General features: G+C 34.6%; 1 long non-coding RNA gene across 1 annotated transcript; it reads left to right on the forward strand.

The window, feature by feature from the left end:
• Positions 1-2,696: 2,696 nt before the first annotated feature.
• On the forward strand, positions 2,697-5,881 carry LOC140038069 (uncharacterized). Its single transcript, XR_011841878.1, has 2 exons — positions 2,697-2,904; positions 5,353-5,881. It is a non-coding gene; the product is annotated as an uncharacterized lncRNA (long non-coding RNA).
• The last annotated feature ends 1,460 nt before the right edge of the window (positions 5,882-7,341 follow it).

The raw sequence follows: 7,341 nt of genomic DNA on the forward strand, positions 1-7,341 counted from the left end.
GTAGCTAAGCATTTTACTGCCATTTAACCTTGTTGTGTTATTCATTCATTACATCTTAATCAGATTAAAGTCATCCTACCATTAAATCAACCATGCTCAATAGAATTTGAATTCTCGATAAAGTTTTGCCATCACTTATCCAGTTTGATCTTTAAGTCATTTCCTAGGTCTGCTTCTACTCATGAATCAGATTTACTCACTAGCCATACACTTGTAAAATTAACATTCACTGAATGTAAAACATGTCCTATCAATTGCAACAAATGCCCCTCTACACCTAGAGTTACTAATACATGTAAAGTACTCCTCACTGCTTGCACAACTTACATTAGTTGTAAATGAATTAACTATTATTAATTAATAGTATAAAATACATGTCTTTTCTGTTCCATTCATTCTTTATATATACATATTGTTGTCTCTGTGAAATAGTGCATGATATAGTAAACTCATACATAACTTCAGAAAAAGATCTTTTCTACTGATCTCTTTTATTATATATTGACAACTTAGACTTATAAAAAACTAGGCTCACCAGCTATTCACATTCATATATTTATCATTTTCTTTTCCAAGCTATTACTTCAGCATTACATTGTCAAAAATTTCTTATGAGCTAGAATTAAAGGCTTAATGGCAACAGAAAGTATTATCCCTACGGATTACTCTCATATGACAAGCAATGCTCCTCAAACATATTACTTTCTTATCAAATGCAAAGACAAAGGACAGGTAACAATTTTTCCCTACAATTTAGCTATTCTCTTATCTTTCATTGTCGAGTCAACATTCAAGCATGAACTTCTTCTGTTACACGCAGATTCTGCCTATTGAATTTGCAATGTTGCTAAGATAGCACACATTGCAATACAATCACCTTCAAATATAGGATACACCAATGGACTATCATGGTTACTAATCACTGTTTTGGAGAAGGTTGGAAAGAATATAGTGTTCGGAACATTGCCAATCCGCATGATATGCTGTTACTTTGACACGCGGAGATCTCATTTTTGATGTTATTCATTTCTGTGAACTCAAAAAACAAGTCTATCTTCAGTGGACAATTCCTTTACCAAATCTTTTGCATCAGACAACGCTGAAACTTCTCAAGGTATAGCTAACTTTTTTATTCTATTTCCTTATGCATGACGCTTACTATATGCTATCACATGATTCTTTTACATCGACAGATGCTGCTTTTTCATCTGTTCAATCATAGGCAGTTTTCTCATCACTAAAACTAGATTTCTCTCAAGATTTGTCTAATTCAACCAGCTTTTATCAAACCTTTGACTCAGGCTATCCATGCAGTTTGGTAATAAACCTATTCTAGTTGTTTCAAAAAAATTTTCATTGATAAAGTCATTTAACACCAACTAATAGCCTAACTTTTATTCTCTTGTTGTTAGAAAATTCCTTGCTTTTTTGATTACTTTGTGAACAGTGACAAAACTCCAGTTATAGTTTTCAAAACTGAACACAACACTATTGAGGTTGGCATAAAATGCGACCGATTGAAAAGAAATTGGAGAAACTTTGTTCTGTAGCATCATCTCCAGCATAACGATATCCTTGTCTTCATTCCAGAGTCGGAGACAACCTTCGCTGTATTAATCTTTGATAGTAATGGAGTTGAGAGGATTTTTCCTTGGTGCCATACATTTCCACTGTATTTTTATAGTTGAGCAATCTTCATTTAGATATGTAACATTATTTACAGGTCAACTCAACAGACTCACTGTTTTGATTAACTGTATAACAAGTATTTGTTAACAACAATAGAAATCTGTTTGCTCATTAATTTAGTTTCCTAATCTTTCTCGATACGTATCCATATCTTCCTTATAATCAACATGACCGTTCAATGCACCTAATTATCAAATAGAGGTGGCAATTTGGATTGAGATCCATTTATCCATCCATATAATCCATAATTAAATGGATTTGGATTATCCATTTATAGTATTGGTTTTAAATGGTTGACCAAAATAAAATCATTAAATTAAATGTGTGAGAACTCAGGAAATTTATGTGTACACTTTGAATTTATTTCATTACATTTAATCTGTTATTAGAAATATTATATGTAACAAATGAATGGTTAAATTAAATGCATAATTGAATTCCTATAAAATTGAAAATTTAGGAAAAAAATAATAAATATAAAATATAAAATAAAATAATGATAAAGATAAAATATATAATAATAATAATAATAATAATAATAATAATAATAAACAGAATAATAGAATGGTGTTGAAAATTTTAGGAATCAAATAAATATATGATAGGCATATTGCAAATTGTGTCATTTGAATTTATTATATAGTTGAACAAGTACATGTCTAATAAATTTTTCTTAAAGTTAAATATGTGAAAATCTACTAGATCAATGTAAGAAAATTTTCTAACGAAATACAAATAAAGTTAGGAGTTAATGTATGAAATAATAAAATTATAGCCTTAGTAAGCAAATAAGCTAAAACTTAAAGGACCAATTTAACCCTAAATGTTAAACAATTCACCATGTAGCCTAAGGAAGTGATCTTCTGGACAACCGAGTGAGACTTAGCAAAACAATTGCCAAAATATTTGGGTGGTGATCAAAGAGGAATCAAAGGAAGGCAGCTGCCAATAAGGCGCTAAGTCCAAGCGGTGATTAGTGGAGCAAATAGAGACTGACTCATTAGCTGGGCGGTGACCGAAAGAGAAGCTAAGAGAAATCAATGGTTACAATACTTAGGCGGTAGCTGAGTAGAGAAGAAAAACTTCAAACCTTTTCTTTCAAACTAACACCGAGAGCAAGACTGAAAAAGTAGGAGTAGCTAGAGCAGGACTGGAGGGAACAAAGATGGAAAGGAAGTTGATTCTGTCTGCAATTCATAACGTTAAAGGCAAGAGGTAAACTCTCTGTGACATATAATTACTTGTTGACTAAAAATGAATATTATTCAAACTGTAAGTTAAGTTCTAGTAGAGGAGAATGAGCTTTGGTAGGAGAAAATTCTGTTTTGAGGATGAAATGAATATTTGACTGAACTGGTAGGAACCGAGGGGTATCAATAGAGATTTTAGTTTGATTTGTAGTGTAGAAATGGAGAAGATAACAAAGGAAGCTGGGGTATGAGAAATCTGTTGCATGCAGTTATGCCTCAGATTCGTAACTAGGAGCAGAAATGAGCTTTAAAACTGTTTAGCCTCCTGAATCTTGGTCATAAACGTTCGTGTTCTGTTAAGAATAATCAGTAGCTGAATAGATATCCCCTGCACACTTAACTAGAACATAAGATTGAAGAGGGATTATGCAGAAACATCAAATGATAGGCTGCTACTACTGCTGGAAATTAATGGTTGCAGCCGAGAGAGAATTAGAAATCATTACAGGTTTCTTCAAGGAATCTGGTTCCAAACCTTTACATTGAAGTTTAATTCAGGGTATAACATGTTAGTTCTAGCAAGTTTGTTAGATTTGAATACATAATGCAATGATTAAGAGGGAAAATTCTGATGAAAAGCTGATTCTTGCCTAACTTACATCATGGCCGAGTGAGGGAAGGGCTGTGATCAGTCTCTCTTTTGAGTTCAGTTGCAAACTTCACACGTTCTGTTTAAGGCTACCTATGGCTCGATAAATAGGTTCTACCTGTCCAGTTGGGACATGAAATTCAAAGGAAGGACCTGAGGAAAAATGACAAACGTTGGACTGATGTACTGCTAGGAACTTACTAGAAGGCCACGATAACTGGTAACAGCTTTTGTATGCGAATTTGGTTGAATAACCTACTGAAACTATGAGTCATGTACCTTAATTCATGTTGGACAGAATGTGTATTGTGTGTTTGGTGATCTAGGCAAGTAAAAGATAGAAACTCTACCAAAAACTTTGAAGTAAGGTTGCTGGAAATTTGTTTTATGGCCGAGAGAGGGGCTGAAACTCTCGTGATATTTGGAAAATTTCATGATAATTGGCTCCCATCTTGAGTGAGACGTAGTACAATATCCTGTCCCTGTTCTTAGGTGCACTCTATTGACTTTTAACATTTGAAAGGCTGGTAAAACCTTAGTGAATTCTAGCTAAAACTAGTAAAGAGAAGCTGAGATCCAAACTATTACATTGTTGGAGAAACTAATGTTTGATGGAATGGATTGCTGGAAGTAGATGCTGCTTGCCTTGATCTATGCTAGACGGAAAGTACATTGAAATACTTAAAACTGTAAGCAAGTAAAAGAGCGAGGTTTTGTTGAAAACCTGAAGTAACAATGCTGGAATTTTGGTTTGCTGGCTGAAATGGTAATTAGTTAAGCCTTCTATGATGTTTTTGGAAATTTTAAGATAACCTCTTGTAGCCATATACATTAAACGGCTTCTAACCACTTAATCTTGTCTTCATAAGCATTTTAAAGACTTTAGAACTTGAGGGGCTGGTGTAGTGAAACCAAATCTAAACTACAAAACAACTTAGAATCCGGTTTAGTTTAAAAGGAACTAATGAACTGTTCATAGGCCATAATCATTAAATATTGAATTGAGAAAGATATAATCTTGGTTTAAACATACAATACTTTAAACTTGGAATACATGTATATTTCCCTAATTTGAATTGATAAAAATAGACAAATTTTAAAGTAAAATATAAGACAGGTTGTTGACATTGTTATATGTTGTTCTTTTAAAGCCAAAACGTGACTATAATAGTCTAAATCATAAGGTAATAAATGATAAGTAATCATATACGAATTGTATATTCTCTTTAGGATCCCAAACTTGTCTTAGGAGATAACAGTGTGCAAGAAAGCAATTCTGAGATCGAAGTGTAACTTTTGACTAGGGTGAGTGTTTCCGAATTTATGTGTTTAACTGTTTATGTTTACTTAAGTGAAATTATGTGATAAATGTACTTATTATGGAATATTGCGAGTGATTCATTGTGAAGTGTATCTTAATTGTCCCTCGCCTTCTAAGTCGGGAGTGTACTTTATCGCACTAGACTTAGTTTGAGCTTGAAGGTTGATAATTGATCAAGTGTTATTGTAAGTGTGCATGACTGTAAGCCGTGTGTATACTTTACCACACCAGCTGAACTGGACCCCAAAACCCTTTGTTCAACGGGCTATTCAAGCCAGCAAAAGGGCTTGGTCGGATAGGAATGTAACTTTGGGAAAGTGTATTGATATGCTCGAGTATTACCACAGAGTAGTAGATTACTGATATTGATATAGCCATCTAAGTGAGGGAATGATAGGTTGCGATTTTATCATTTATTTTATTATTAATTTCTCCTATTACCTGACCCAATCTGGATTAATTGTGGGATTCTACTCACCTTTAGTATTTTACATATATTTCAGGGAGTAGAACGAAAATATAATAACAGGTGCTAATTTGGCAGAAAAAGAGTCCAGATGATAGAGCTTGTCCTAGGGGCATTTTTGGAACAACAAAACATGAGCCCTTGTTGGGCAAATTGGGCCGAAGTCTTCATTTTTCCGCACAGGAGCCGCCGCAAGGGGCACTACTTTATATAGGACAATTGCGCAGGAGAAAAGGGGTCTTCTTCCCCCTGGGGGAGCCGCCGCACAGCAGGGAGCTAGCTTCCCTCTTAGTTTCTCCATTGTTTAGTTTAGTCTAGTTTCCTTTGACTTTTCCATTTTTTCGTCATCTAGTAGGGACTTTTCTTTCTTAGCTTGTGGTAGTGGAATTCTTCTACGGACGTCAAGAGCAAAATTGAAAGAAACTTTGACTTTTCTTCATCTGAACCTTTAGCAATTGCTTTTGCTTTTTCGTATGTCATCCGAAGGAAACAGAGAGCTACCTCTTGTAACTTTGCTATCTCTTCTTGATTGGAGCGAATTGCATTTCCCAATTTGGGAGTTGATGGCCGCGACTCTTGTTTCACTTTTGCGTGGATATTGTTCATCAAATATGAACTAATTTCACCACTCTAGTCAAGGAGCAACGAAGGTTTTGGTTCGCCTAAAAATTGTGAGATCGTTTTAATTTAATTTTTTCCTTTTATTTATTGGTATCCGCATATTTCTTGGTTGCTATGCTTATGGTTATTTAATTAATTGATTGTCTTGGATCCAGATAATTAGTTGATTGGATAATCTATTGTCAATTAGGGCATTAAATCCGTAATTGTTTAATTGCTCTAAAATAGTGGCAACTGGCATGATTAGGTTTGTGTCAGGGGAATACGCGGGCTAATCTAAAATAACCCTGGTAGTGCGTTATTTGATTAGAATAGGGCTCCTCTAATACGTAAGGCAATTGGGGAATTAAATTCTATGGGCGTACCTAGGATTATTTCTCAATTAGAGCAGTGATTAACGGGCGTACCTTAATCATCGACACAGTAAGGAGGGATTGACTGTCATCGCTTGTTTGGCAGTTATAACCTATTTATTAGTAAATAATTGGAATTGCCTTTGCTTATCGATGATCAATTAGGTGAACCATTGCTGAAGTTATTTCTTGGCTAGATCCTTAATTATCACTCATTTGATTTTAGTAGATTGTTATTTAATTTTTAGTAGCTTCTTAGATTTTCTTTGTTTGCCATCTTCTGCATAAAAACACCCCCTTGTCACTGTGAACTTGAAAAGAAATAAGTACTCCCAGTCCCTGTGGATTCGACCCTGCTTACTGCTATCTACAGAAATCACTTTTAGTTTGAGCAGGTTTTATTATTGCACAGGCTTCGACAACCTGTCAATTTTTGGCGCCGCTGCCGGGGACTGGTGCCAGATTAATTTGTTTCTTTTTGAGTTCATCTTGTTTTTATTTTTTATTTATTTTTTTTTATTTATTTTTCTCTTATTTTTTTTGTGGCTTCTAACACTTCGTATTTTGGTGAGATACTGGATTTTGTTTCCGGGAAATGCGATGTGACTAGTTTTTTAGCTAAGTCTGCATATGCAAAGGCAGTAAACTCTATTAGAAAAAGAATGGCTGCTGCAACCTGTAAAATTTGTTATGCCAGGGATCATTCAACAGGTATGTGCCCCGAATATCAAAATAATCTGAGTGTCCCATTCGATAATTATGGAGAATTTTCACCCTGGTCTCAAACGTGGTATGACCCTAATCCAAACGGGTATGATCAAGGATGGTGGGATAACTCCAATTATAATTATACAACGGGGCCAATGAATTTTCAGCAGTATGAGACTCATGTTTTTCCTAATGATCAATGGGCTGTTGCAAATTGTGGAACTTATTTTGACTCAGGTTATTCAACTGACCCATGCCCCGCATTTCAAGACAATCTAAGTGCTCCAATTGATACTTTCGGAGATTTTCCACCCCAATATCAAATGCAGTATGACCCTTATTCA

This window comes from Coffea arabica, chromosome 3c (genome assembly GCF_036785885.1).
Source record: "Coffea arabica cultivar ET-39 chromosome 3c, Coffea Arabica ET-39 HiFi, whole genome shotgun sequence".
Classification (NCBI taxonomy): domain Eukaryota; kingdom Viridiplantae; phylum Streptophyta; class Magnoliopsida; order Gentianales; family Rubiaceae; genus Coffea; species Coffea arabica.